At 45.0% G+C, this 14,100-nt stretch overlaps 1 long non-coding RNA gene across 1 annotated transcript; it reads left to right on the top strand.

Annotated features, from left to right (window-relative positions):
* Window positions 1-946: 946 nt before the first annotated feature.
* LOC135898088 (uncharacterized) lies at window positions 947-12,077 on the top strand. Its single transcript, XR_010563259.1, has 3 exons — window positions 947-1,061; window positions 1,353-1,479; window positions 11,084-12,077. It is a non-coding gene; the product is annotated as an uncharacterized lncRNA (long non-coding RNA).
* Window positions 12,078-14,100: the final 2,023 nt, after the last annotated feature.

Below are 14,100 nucleotides of genomic sequence, written 5' to 3' on the forward strand. Positions count from 1 at the left end.
GTTTTCGCCGACGTGACGTAGCGTGCGCGCGCGCGCGCGCGCGCGTGCGTTACGTCGGACTATAAACGGCCCTTATACTTCAACGCGCGCGCCGTCGGCTGCTATCTTCGGAGCATGCGCAGAAGGTTCGCCAAGTTGCGCGCCGTCCGCAAAAGCAGTCTGCGGAGTTGCGTTGGCGCCTTTTTCTTCGCGCGCAATGCATTGTGGTGCGAGAGTTCCGCCGACTTCGACGCGCGAATGGCTCCGGAGCCAAATCGGCGCCGGGCCCGCCGGGGTGCGTTGGAAGCCGCCGGTTACGTTAGCTGCGCCGGTGCGCCCGACTATAGAGGTGTCGTTTTCGCCGACGTGACGTAGCGTGCGCGCGCGCGTGCGTTACGTCGGACTATAAACGGCCCTTTAAGGCGCATTTCTGAATGTGGACGTCACTGACGTTCGCCAAGGAGCGCATTTTGTGCACTGAAATAGAAGAGTGAAGAGAAGAAGCGGGCGCTTGATGGTGAAGATAAACATAAAATCAAATGTGTTCTATTTAAAGAAAAGGTTTCCAAACTTTTATAGAAGGGCAAACTCGGTGTTGTGTTCTTTACTTCTGCTCGTCCCCCGGAATGGCCCCCGAGGGAACTCCTCGTAAACTTATCGGTTCAGGTAAAACCGGGGAGTAATATTTATCTGCCCAGTGAACGTTTAAATCACATCCCATCAAAGGCGGCGTAAGGTTTACTCCACGCGCTCCAACTATATTTCAGGTCAATTCTTCTTTCTTCACACAGACGGTGCGACAGGACGGCTCCTCTCATGCAATATTAATCTCTTGCGACCAACAGCGGGCATCCGTACACTGTGTCCAAGAAGAAGCCTTTAATCTCATGGAGGGTGTACTTCCAGCTGCAACTGAGGTGGACAAATACTATGGCTCGAGTTTGCCGTCAGCAGGAAAGAAACGAAAAAGGGGTACTGCTTAGTGGCGACTGGCTGGCAGCGTTAGCATTAAGGGCCCCGCGGTGTCAACAAGTCTGAGCACTCGTCCGCTCTACAACCGTCCCAGAGGAAATGGATATAAGGTAACTATTTACCTTTTATTTCCGCTATCTCGAAAACGCCAACTGTGAGAAAAGGTATGGTTAAGTCTTCTTCGCTGCCGTATCGCTAACAAACCGTACATTTTCCTCAGGCGCTCTTGAAAGGGAAAGCCGTTGTTTTCGCAGGTTTCTAGGAAGTCAGCACACGTGGCCTTGCCACGCGTGGTGGCGTCTTTTAAGTTTATCCTTCCCTGCACTATATTCGCGTTGCGTCGCTTTTCTCTTGAAGACAAGGTCTTCGTTGGCGACTTCACATTGGTTTGGCGTACACAGGTCTGGGCATCTATCTGGCCTCCTGGTCAAGGAACGCCGCGTTCGCGCCTCGAGAGCGTCGTGGCGAGCGGAGAAATGTATCAAAACGCAGGTCTCGGCAACGAAACAAGCGAGATTGAGCCGAAAAGTAAGTAATATTATCAGTACGGGCACAATTATCGCTAATATAGTCGAAAATTAACCACATTGCACCGTAGCCATTACTGTCTTCGGTATCGGCCCAGCTTGCCTCTAGGTCGGAAAAAAAGAAGAACGCCGTGAGAACCAAAGCCGATGCGAAAGAAGACAACATCGACGTACATGCACGTAAAAAAAAAAGGAAGAATCCGATTAAAAAAACTCCACATGAATTAGCATGAATAAGAGATATAGATGGTCCGAAAAGAAATTTAAGGTCTGACAATAAAACAAAGTAATGGAAATGATGCAAAAAAATTAATATGAAATTATGTAACGTTACATCATATTTAATGCGCCGGTTTTTGTGCATATATAGATAGATATACTATTCACGTCGACCTTGTCTTCTTTCGCACTGACTTTGATTCACCCGCCTTTCTTATTTTTAATGCAGCCGCAGCAAACGCGTCCTTACATCTCTTCGTAAAATTGCATTTAAAAGCTTGTGTAGTGGCCGTTCCTGACAGCGGATTGATGCCTTATCGAAAGTGAGTGAGACTTGGGAGCATATCATGGTATACGGTTTGTATTCACTTCTCCAATGTTTGTGTGACCTTTCTCGCAGACATATATTGGAAGAGCGAGAACATTCCGAATGTAGTTGTCCATTTTTCGAGAACTTAGAGCCTTCTTGGTCCTTTTTGGTCTTTAGTAGTAACTGAGTTTGCTTGTGCTTCATGCGCAACTTTTTTTTTTTCGGGGCCACCTTGTTCCTCTTGTTCACGTGCGTTTCCGAAAAAACACTTCAAAGATGAATGCTCTTTGTTCAACGGCATTAAAAAAAAATTTTCAGATGCATAAAAAGGCTATTTCCATAACACCATAGCTTTACGCAACGCTTTAGTAGACTTCTTGCATCATGCCCTTCATATAGGCAAGATCTCGTCAGACATCGACCGCAAATAGCAGCACGCATTCCCCACGCAACCAATGCGCCAGTTCTGCCTTTGAGGCTCGCTGAATCGTTTTCTGTTGACTGCTCCCTATGCAAGCTCAAAGACTACTGAGCTGTTGATGTGCATGCAGCACGAGACCACGTGAAGCGTGCGTTCCGCCTGTAAGCCGTGACATATGAGACGGGACGCTCAGGACTTCCAAGCCGATGGTGCAAAACGAGCGTGCGTGTCGTGTGTATGAAAATAAAACGTTTTCAAAGGAGTAATTTGTTTAAAAATCCACTGATTTCTTTCATCTCCTGTTTCTGGCATTATACAAGGTTGACTCAGGCGGTCTTTCCACACGTGATTTCCTTTCGGACAAAAAAGAAAAAAAAAGAAAAGAAAAATGCCAAGGACGCTTAAGCTCCGCCTTTAAGAGTGGAACGCGATAGCATTCAAAGGCCCTTGACTGCTTTTCATGCTTCCCGGCAACTGCAGCTTATGTAACCATAAACCGGGATACGGCTGGCGGCCAGCGCTATGCACGATGGCAAGCTTTCTGGTGGAAACGCGGCCTCTTGCGTGGGTCGATCTCCTGTTATTGTTTCGCACTTTTAATATTTCACTCTGAGAAGAGCTAACATAAAAGAAGACATGCTCTGTCGGTGTTTCTTTCTCCATTAAATTTGTTTGTAGGCTGCCGTTCCCAAAATTCCGAGGAATAACTTTTCAAAGAATGAAAGACAAGGTATGAGCATCTTTGGTGGTAGATGAGTGGTTTGGTATGTGTGGTCCAATGCGAATTTCAACGGCGACGCTGGATCTTCTGTAAGACGGGGCCTTTAACGTTGTAAAAAACTTGGTCGCTGCATAGCGCTCTCCTCCGGTCCAGAATAAAGTCCCTCACCTTAGTCCAGAATTGAAAAGACACACATACACATGCAAACAAGGCGCATGATAAGTAACGCTCCTATCAAGCGATCTTTTTAGGCCTCGCTCACAGTGCCTTCGGCGGGCGAAGTGATAGCATTAGCACACTCCTTGAACACAATTCCAAGGAAACTTTTCTTGTTGCCATGAGTTCCCCTCTGCTGCTGTTTCGAGCGTCTTGCATTCTATCATGTAATACAAAGATGCACTTTAACACGCTGAATTTCGGTCGCTGAACAATTGTTCCACGATCGAAAATTGTGCGATTGCCAACTCTCTCGAAGACGAAAGTGAACGACAATGCACCGCGGCAAGCGGCGTCACGCGAGTCGCTTTCCCGCACCTATAAGCGCGCACTCGCTGGCAACCTGTCATCTTTTGTTTCGCCCACCTTTCGCGTTCTGTCAACGCAGCGAATTCAATATGAGAGCCCGAGGTAGACGCAGAGAAAACGTCGGAAAAACGCATGTACGTAGAACAAATCAAATATGCCGTTAGTGCTTGTAGGGCGTATTTTCGGGCATCCAAGAATCCTTGTTCAGCATAACGTCTTTTTAATTTTTTTTTAGTATACATACCGCTTGATGTTTGAACATTGGGGAGATTCATGCCTGTCAATTTTTTTTGCCGCGTAGAAACAATACTGGAAGGCTAAGAATGCTGTTCGCTTAAACTATTCTTTTGAAAAGTCAGACGATGACAGCTAGTCTTTGTCGCCTCTAGGATACGAAGGACAGCCTTTCTATGTGCGGCGGGCGCTGACGAGCCGTTCAAACAGAGGTATAGATTTTCAAGCGGTATTTCGCAAAGTCCGTGAATACAAGTCTTTCCAACATTCATCCATCTGCCATTCGTGCGTATAATTTAAGCAGCACGCGGGTTTATCGTACACAATACGACAACTCAGTAAAGAGCCGGACGCTAATCAATGCTACACTACTGCACTGCTTTGAGAAGGTAGTTTCTTGCTCGCTCCTCAGGCTGAAGCACCATGCGCTACTCGAGGCAATCAAAACTTCCAACTTAACTTCTGCAAGTCGCGAAGGCGAACGAACTCCTGCAGTTTGTTGGTGTAATGCATGATTTCTGGCGCATACGGGTATACTGAGGATTTGCAAGATTTGCCTGGTTCCGTTTGGTTTTGTATTCCAATAAAACGCAATTTTCGATCGGTAATGTAAACTACAAAGGCTCGGTAAGTAGCTGTACAATTTTGGGGGGTAGGCTTTCCGTGAATGCACAAGCAGTGCCTCGTAGCATGTCTCACTTTTGCCTCTATTCTAGGACTAAGCAAACACCTGCTTACAGTAAAAGCCCTGTAATTTTTCTCCGAGGTTCCCATATTCTTATGGCAGAAAACCTTCTTTCTCTGAAAAGTCTCCAAATCCAGCTTAAGTGGATAATTCTCGCTACAGTATATTTAGGGCACTCTCTTACACACGAGCAACGTCGTCTTTTCGTAGCCCTATATAGCAGCGGGATGGTATCTCGTTCGTTCCTTGCAAGATACAAATATGGTATGTTCAAAACTTGGCAGCCATAATATCGCTTTAGGTGCCTGCAGTAGGAAAAAAAGCATCACCTTCAATATCGGTTCCCGTTACTCTGGGCGGTGTGTCGTTGCGAGGTGCTATGTGACCATATATAAATAAAACTGGCTTAGAAAAAAAAATACTACCAAGTTTCATTGATTAGCTCTTATGACTTGTAAAGAAAGTGAGAACTGCCGTCAGCATCACTAGCTAAGAGGGAGTTATTTGTACAGTTTTCTTCCCACTATATATATTGGGAAGAAAATGCGTGTCCACTTCATATTTATTGTGTGCAAAATGAAATGTGTGCAGAATGAAATATTTGCAGTCAACTATTTGTGTCGTCTTCTCACTTATCCATGTCCTTCGCGTTCTTCTCACTGTACGGCATTGCAATGAATTGAGTCTGGCAAAAATGTGGCCTATGGCAGACTTCCCGGCGGCGAAGTAGTTTTGTTGATAGATAGATAGATAGATAGATAGATAGATAGATAGATAGATAGATAGATAGATAGATAGATAGATAGATAGATAGATAGATAGATAGATAGATAGATAGAAAGAAAGAAAGAAAGAAAGAAGGGAAGAAAGAAAGAAAGAAAGAAAGAAAGAAAGAAAGAAAGAAAGAAAGAAAGAAAGAAAGAAAGAAAGAAAGACGTATGGTTTAGGAACCATTTGACTTTCATTTAGTAATGTAGACCTTGTCGCTAACAAGCGTCGTTTATTTAATTTCTTTTCTTCATATCTTGCTTTTAGCGCTACCTGGACACCCAAAAACGACAAAAGAATGAACAGTAAGCATGCGCGACGGAAACTGATAGGATTTAACTAAATGCGCGCATAATCTGAATCGCCGCAGACAATCGTCGTGGTTGAAGAAACATGGGTAAAGAGGGCAGAGATTTCGTAATTAGCCATTAGTTTTTCGTAAAATATCGCACAGAGTTCCAGAATGTAAGGTAATATCTTTAAAAAGGACGATAAGGAACGCACTGGTTACTGACGGCGTTTATATTGAATCGCCATTGCAGGAAATGTCATCATAAAAAACGCTCAAGGACAGGAGGATCGGTAAACGTTGTCTCATTTAAGCACTGTAAAGCCCCAACACGCATAGGAGATTCCTTACGAGCTTTGCCTTTGCCATTTTAATTAACGCAAGCTGTAAAGATCCGCTTGGCTCATGAACGCAATCCAACCTATTAAACTTTCGAAGCCTAGCTAATGAAAGTGAACTTTTCACTGCTCATTTTATCTGAGTACACCATCTAGGGAACACCATTAAACGAGCCATTTAGCAGGGCAAAGCCGTCGCTATTAGGGAAGTTTTCGAAAGCTAATGGGGCAACGCAGATTTTAACGTTAGCGCGTTGCAACAATCAAAAGAAGGATTGCATACGGCTTGCGCGAATATATTCGTGCAGAATGTATTTTGTGTTTAGTTCCCTATTTATTTTTGCTGTGTATGTGCTCAAAGTTGAAGGAGAGGGGTGCACTGCCTCCGACACACATTCTCTTCGGCAGTCGCTATCTGTACATGTGGGTACCATTTATTTTTTGCCTCTTAAACACATGGTGGGTATGCAGAAAAGACGGTATGCAAAGTTTAGCCAGAAAACGTCCGCTTGGCTACTAATCAAGAAAAAAGGAGACGTTAATATAGAAAGACGCGACAACGAGAGACATAAGGTTTTCTGAAACACATGTGCGCGTGCGCGCGCGCGCGCGCGCACGCACGCACGCAGGCACGCACGCGCGCACACACACACGCACATGCACACACGCACACACAAGCACGCACGCACACGCACAAACCCACAATGGCCATTTGTTCGAATGTGATAATACACACCCTTTACACACACACACACACACGCAGACACACACGCACACACGCGCGCACGCGTACGCATGCACAAACACACAATGACCATTTGTGAGAATGTGATAACAGAGACCCTTTATCGTTAGGACAAAGAAACAAGACTCAGTATAAATTTATCTGCTTTGTGCACCCATGTGCGGCGAATTCTTTGTTTTAGTGCTTAGTCTGCAGACGAACGCTGGTCGTCCAATTGCGATAACCGCAGGTTTATCTGAGAAATCGACGAGCTTATAGGCACTTATAGCATCTGTACGGCAAACCTCTTAAAAAAGGTCGAAGAATATACCGTTCTATGTTTGTCATGTGCGCCACAAGCAAAGTGCCCTCCAATTCTCCTATTAGAGTTTCAAAAATAGCGTCCCGAAGTGTCATCGTATACGCGAAAATAAAACCCCGCCCAAGATTTCTTGCGCTTCATTGAGGCTTTTTAAGCACGCCAGGTTATAGCGTCTACTACGTTTATGTTCCGATAAAACTCCTCATTAGCGTTCTACCAAACAGAACTTTTGAAAGAGCAGTCGAAGTTAGTATGAAAATCGGTAGAAGGAGAAGAAGCAACGAACCTAATAAAATCCTTTCCTCCTGTTAGTTATACTATTAGGAAATTAACGTCCGTGAAAAAACAAGCCATGTTGAAATCGGTCGAATGCAATACTTGGTAAAGGTCACGAGCAATTAAATGCGTTGGAACATTTCCTCGAGCTTTTCTCGAGGCAATGTCATCCACATAGACAGGCAATTAGACAGGGGCACATGGACTTTTGTTAGATACGTAGTGGACATCATGCTACCTGACAAAAGTAGAAAACTGGAAGTTGTATTGGAGGACCACAATTACCTCTCATTTAGGAGAAAGGAGCAAATCTGATATATGGGCCAGGTTACAGCTGTTTCTTCAACTTGATGCGAGAGACAGGGCTTTACAATTGCGTATGGCAAATATTTGATGCGTCAAGAAACGTGCTTGCTCGAGCTCGTTAGATGCGCATTGCAAGCTAGGTTTCCGGCAGAAAACACTGATTCACGACACACACACAAAAAAAAAGAAACGAAAAAAAACAAGACACACGACACACCGGTGGTGGTGTGTAGTGTTTTTTTTTCCTTTTTTCTTTTCTTTTTCTTGTTTTTGTCGTCATAGCGTTTTCTCCTGGAAATCTTCAGTGCAATGATTGATGCCGAGGTGCAAACGTACGTTCAAGCGAGAGAGAGAGAGAGAGAGAGAGAGAGAGAGAGAGAGAAAGGAGGCAGGACATGAAAAGAGGAAGTTAGGGAGATTAAACACAAAAGTATCTGGTTGGGTTGCCCTACACATACAAATGGAAAAGAGGGAATATAAGGTTGAAAAAGATAAAGAGGAGGTTGCCTGAATACACGCGCTAAGAAAGAAATTTCACGTGTTTCATGCCGACTGCAAAGATCACTCGATAATAAATAGAAGAGTTACGCTAAGCGCCTTCAAAGCCTTGTGGCCCGATGAAAGGTTAGAACTGCGTTCTAGCTTTTTGATGATGCGTTCTAGTTTCAAGTCAAAGGTGAGTCTTCCTGGCATGCTACTGTGATGTAGAGCGATTGTATCTTCGCATCGAATCGAAAGGAAAATCACAACCTATTTTTGTTTCCTTACTGGTGAGCCAGTAGGTATGGTCATGCCTTATTATTCTCGACAAACTATACTTCAATTTGCAGACTCTGCCACAAGACGCTCTGCCTTTCGCTACCGCTAACGTAATAATCTAAAGGTCAGGCGGCCCGCAGTGACGCAAACAGGGCGCATATTGTTTATACTGAATATCGAACTGCCAGTCTTTCTAGAGGTGCGCCATCTGGGGGAAATTAGAACAATCTTGGCACCCCTTTTTTAGCTGTCGATTACTCACTTGTGAATTCACCATTTTGCAATCGTCGCTTCCATCCCCAGTTTAATATCCTAGTTCATGCAGCACTTTCCTGTGAAATTGCTTCCTGAGCATCTAATCCCCGAAAGTTCGCCAGATAATTACTCCGCAACTTGGTGCGCAAGAAAGAGCAGCGCTGCAAAACATGATTGTGCGATAGATTGGATGTAATTGATTTCACCACCTACGTTCGTCGGCAGCGGAATTAGATATATGCGAAAGACTGTCGGTCCGGTGCCCCTCTCCAGTAACAAGCTGCTGGGGCGCTACATGTTCGCGCTTAGAATTGTTACCGTGACGCAATTGCTGTCACAAGAGCGAAGCTTCGTTTTTATTCCCGACAGTGACGAGCGCTTTCCTGAGGCGTACTTGCGCGGTAGCCTCGGTGCTTAGCCCAGGAAACCAGATTCGCACATCCAATTAGGCGACGCGGCAGGCGTTAACGAAGCTTCTTTCAGGCGCCCAGTGCTGGAAATAGCGCGTGAAAGCCGAACAATGCCTTTTGCGAGAGGCCCTCATATATGTTTGCAAAGGGCTGAGCGGACACGCGGCAGGAGGTTTCTTTGTCTCTTTAGGTATCAGGTATCTCGTGTTTACGTTAACATTATATTGAGATCATTAGATGAAGGAATTCGAGAAAAAATGTCATTTTTACTGAGCAGAGCTTTATAGCAGCGACGGACACCTGAATTTGCGTGGTAATTGCCAACACCAAGTGCCTGTTACCAAATAATCAAAAACGTTTTATTAATGCGTTCAGAAGAAATGTCGTAGGTGAAGAATTCACCCGCCGAGGTGGTGTAGTGTCTATGGCATTGCGCTGCGAAGCTCGCAGGCGCGGCATCAGATCCCAACCACGTCAACCGCCCTTCTATGAAGGTGAAATGCAAAAAAGAGAATAAAAAGAAAAAAAAACGCCCTTGCACCGTGCATCGGGTGCACTTTAAATAATCCCAAGTTGTCGAAATCAATCCGTAGTCTCCCACTACGGTGTGTCTCATAAATCATATCGTGGGTTTTGGCACGTGAAGCCCCCCGAATGTAATTTTCTTTTACGTGTAGAATTGAATTGAAGTTGGCCAGTACTCAAGGTACAGCGTTTCCTTTGAAATTCTGCGTAAACCCACTCAGTGGCTCAGTGGCTGTGGCGTTGCTCTGCTGGGCACAAGGTCGCGGGTTCGATTGCCGATGGTGGTAGCTCTTGCTCAATGAGGTAGGAATGCAAAAACGTTCGTTGTGCCGTGTTTCGGAAGAACGGTAAAGAATCCCACATGGTCTAAATCGATCCGGAGCCTGATTTTTTAAATATGGGAATTTCAGTCATAAAACCCGGCTTGATAAATGAACATGCAGTGACGTTACCAGAAGCTTCACTTATTAGAAAACGTTTCTTTTTATTTAACGGTTGCAGGTATTTGTTTCGACAGCTTAATTGCTATGTGTAATTAAGATTCATGTTGTTTCGAATCCTGTAGTTTAGCATTTGAACAATAAATTGGTGCGTATTGGGTCAAACGTATGGTCAAGGCGAAAGCCGCGTAGTGTGATGTAGGGTCTTTCAGTCACCACGTAGGCTTTTTAATAAAATGGTTGGCCACACTGGGACCAGGAGAATAGAAACAGAGTCGACTATGGCAGAGAACTAAGTGGTACAATGAAATTAAGGAACTTGCAGGCATAGGAGGGAGTTAGATCGATGGGAGAGGCCTTCGTCGTGAAATGGACGTAAAATATGACGCTGATGATGATGAGTCTGCGCAGTGTAGACAAGATAGAATAAAGTGGATGAACAACTCGAACTACACATGTACTGGAATCTGGCCTTTGGAGCAGCTCTTTCAAAAGTTAGAGAGAGAGAGAGAGTGTGTGTGTATGTGTGCGTTAGGTACCTCACTGTTCAAAGCACGTGGCATACGAAACGTGTCGCATTCAGCAGGGAAAAGACGACAGAGAGAGAAAAAAGTTTCCTTGGTTAAGCATGGTGCATGCCAATTTAGCCGATGATGGAATTGATGCGCAGTAGAAGGAAGCTGAAAATTAAAGCAAGAAAGAAATATCAGCAATGAAGCAAAGAAAAAAAGAAAGTCTTAAGAAACCATTCTGCAAAACGCGGGGACACTGTTTTCAACAACTCAGCAATGAAACGAGATGCTAAAAGATAGGCTATACTCTAGGACATGTGAAAGCGTCGCTGCGACGACGTGTCCTAATCGACGACTGAAGGAATAAAAAAAGAGAAGACGCGCTCTTTGATTTCGCGAGGGCAAGGGCGCCCACACATGAATCTAATTATGCTGTTATTAGGCATCTTTATTTCATCCGCGCCGCGGATGAAATAAGTTTAGTGAAGTTTAGTGAAGGGCATTAAGGCATCTTGATTTATGGAACTCCTTGCGTACTTTCCCTAAAAGTTTGCTTTTCCTTTCAGCTTTGCAGGTGCACGTGCATTCGGGCCGAAATTACCGCGGCTCCAATGGCCATCAATGGCCACCGTAATGGCCACCGTATAGCCACCCAATGCAATGTGGCTATACGCATCGTGCGTCGGCTGCTCACGCCTAGCATAGTTTTCGAACGTCTTTGCTGTGAGCACGCGAAAGCAGCGGCAAAGTAAGGAAGGAAGTCTTAAAGGGGCTTATGAGGTATATTAGATGCAGATACGGAACCATCCCCTGAGTCCTGCGAAGGCCAGGTTTTGACGGTGGCAGTTGGGCTTACTTACGGCTTCCTTGGATCCTCGGGAATATACGTGTTCCCAAGCTGCCCGCATTTTGTAGACATCGCTGTTGCATCGATAAAAGGTAGGAAGACGGCCGTATGGATTAAAGAGCAGATGCGCGTGACTCACGCTCTGGCCGGGATTAGGAGAAAAAGTAATTTACTTGGGCAAATCACGTAATGCGTAGAATAGATTACCGGCGGCTGAGGAGAATGTGTGCCGAAAGGGGGGAGCTGCTGGTCGAGGTCGGTAGAGTATTAGATGCAGCTATGGGATTAGGAAAGTTGCAAGCATCGAGTGAGCTCGATTAACGTCAAGGTAAAATGGAGATCTCTGCGAGAGATTATCGTCCTCCACTGGGCTTTGATATGACGACGTCAGCATTAGTGTAAGATGATGGTGACCCGATGAGCTCGAGATGCTTTAGAAGCGTTCGCCTAAGCGCTAGCGGCAGGTTCGATAGTTCCATCGTTTGCCGATTATAGAAACTACATTGTGACAGTTCAGTGAGCGCTGGAGAATGATCGAGGGCATGGTTAGGCGGATGATGGTTCATCGCCGGAACGAAGACTATCTTAATTACCTGGAACGTGTCGCATGAACAAGAAAGGGATTACGGAAGACAGTGAATGGTTATGTTTCAGTGGAATAGACATGCGTGTGTTCCCAGAAAGGTCAGATCCATGCCACTTGACCATTGATGTATTACTGCGTGAAGAAAAAATAAACGGGGACAAGTAAGGACGCACACTATACGTGCGGGGAATCATTTGTGCTTAATTCTAAAGGTTGCTGCGAATAAACACTTGAGCAACGTACACATGCCATATATGAGGTGTAACGAACGGGCAAACAAAAAGGTACTATGCGTCACAAAACAATATTTTCAATGTGTCGATACTCAAAATACCGTGCTAGACAGACACGAAGACTCCTGATCTGTGAAGGCTATTGATGGTTGTCTCATGGATTCTTTAATTTTTGTAGTATAAAACGCTTCCGCTATCTCGCAGTTAGATTGTTCTCTTCTTCTTTAGATTAAAAGGTGCACCTTCTTTATTGATAAGCATATTCATAAAAATGTTGAATGAATAACCGGAGACCAACACTAGTGGCACAACACATGCCTTGATCCAACTGTCTTTCAGCAAACGGCGTAGCTTTACTGCTTAACAGTAATGAGAAGGGAAACCTAGTGGTTAGCGGCAACAGCAAATGTGTAATGGCACTGGTACTAGCATTACTTATGTTTACTTGGATCTGCAATCGTATTATCGCTTGCAAGATAAAGATGGCAACAACGCGAACTGGGTCCTACTGTACTTCAATTTAGTCGTATTTCAACTGGGAAGCATCACGCATAAATAAATTGTTAGCCCCCATTTGACCTAGGGGAAGACCTAGCGTGAACACAGTTATGAGGAGTTACTTGACGCTGAAAGAAACAGGTAGCTTTAAGAAGACGCAACGCAGAAAAGGGACCATCAGTGAAGAGGCTGAAGGAGACATTTTGGCTTTCGTGAGTGCAAACCCTCATTCCAGCGTTCGTGATGTGAGCGGTGAGGTCGGCATTTTAAAGTCGTCAGTGTCAAGAGTTCTTAGGAAGGCTGAAATGCATCCGTATCATCTCAACTGAATAAAAAGCTGTAAGAAAAAGACGTTCAATGGCGGCCTGATTTTTCAAATTGGATACTTGTAAGCAGCGACGAAATAGCGGATTCTGTTGACAAAGTGTTCTGGACAGATGAGGTAACCTTCTCCAGAAATTCTCAAGTCAACATTCATAATGCGCATTGCTGGAGCGATACGAACGCGCATTGGGTGCATGGCGCAGACCAGACACCAGTACCAATGGTCATTCAGTTTGTGGTGCGGTTTCTTTGACAGAAGAATAATTGGCCCCATATTTTTTGACCACGTGCTCACTGCTCAGCGGTACGTGAACGACATCTTGGAAGGCCCAGTCGAAGATTTTCGCTGTGATCTTCATCTTGCGTTTTTCAAGCGAACTTGGTATCAACACGACAGTGCACCAGCTCACAGCAGCAGCCTTGCCTGAGCCTGGTTTGACGAAGCCTTTGACGAAGCCAGTGGGTCGGGCGGCATGGACCAGTGGCATGGCCTGCAAGGTCGCCGTATTTGAAACCTCTTGACTTCTTCTTGTGGGGACGTGTGAGTGTACCGCACACCCACAGCTACACCAGAAGCGTTAAAGGCAGATATTGCTGAGGCCTACAGCGAGATACCGTTTTGCGTCATCAAAAAAAAGCTACATCAGACGTGCTGAAAAGGTGCCAATACTGCATTATGGCAGAGGGCGACATGTTTGGACACATTCTTTAGACAGACGTCACAGCGAATGAATCTCTACAACCGTTATCCATGAAAAAAGCCCATTTGTGTAAAACTTTAGTACGACGGGGAAAAGACACGTCAGTAATATGAAATCACAAATTATCTGCCGAAAAGGAATGGAGAGGAAGCTAAAAAGCAATCTTCCGTGTCAGTTTAGAATTCTTCCTTTTGTGACATCCAGTGCATTTTTCACCACTTTATCAAGCCTGTTATAATGCGTGTTTGCTTGATGGGGTCCTGCTCCCAAATTTGAACTCATGAGCTCGTCATTTTTCCTCCGTATGCATTCTGCTACCGTGAGAGTGCAGTTATCGCCGCCGAAATGGGAGCCGCGCTGTATTTCAACTGCCGCCCGAACCCGCTGGCGTTTA

The sequence above is a fragment of the Dermacentor albipictus genome, chromosome 3, assembly GCF_038994185.2.
Source record: "Dermacentor albipictus isolate Rhodes 1998 colony chromosome 3, USDA_Dalb.pri_finalv2, whole genome shotgun sequence".
Lineage (NCBI taxonomy): Eukaryota > Metazoa > Arthropoda > Arachnida > Ixodida > Ixodidae > Dermacentor > Dermacentor albipictus.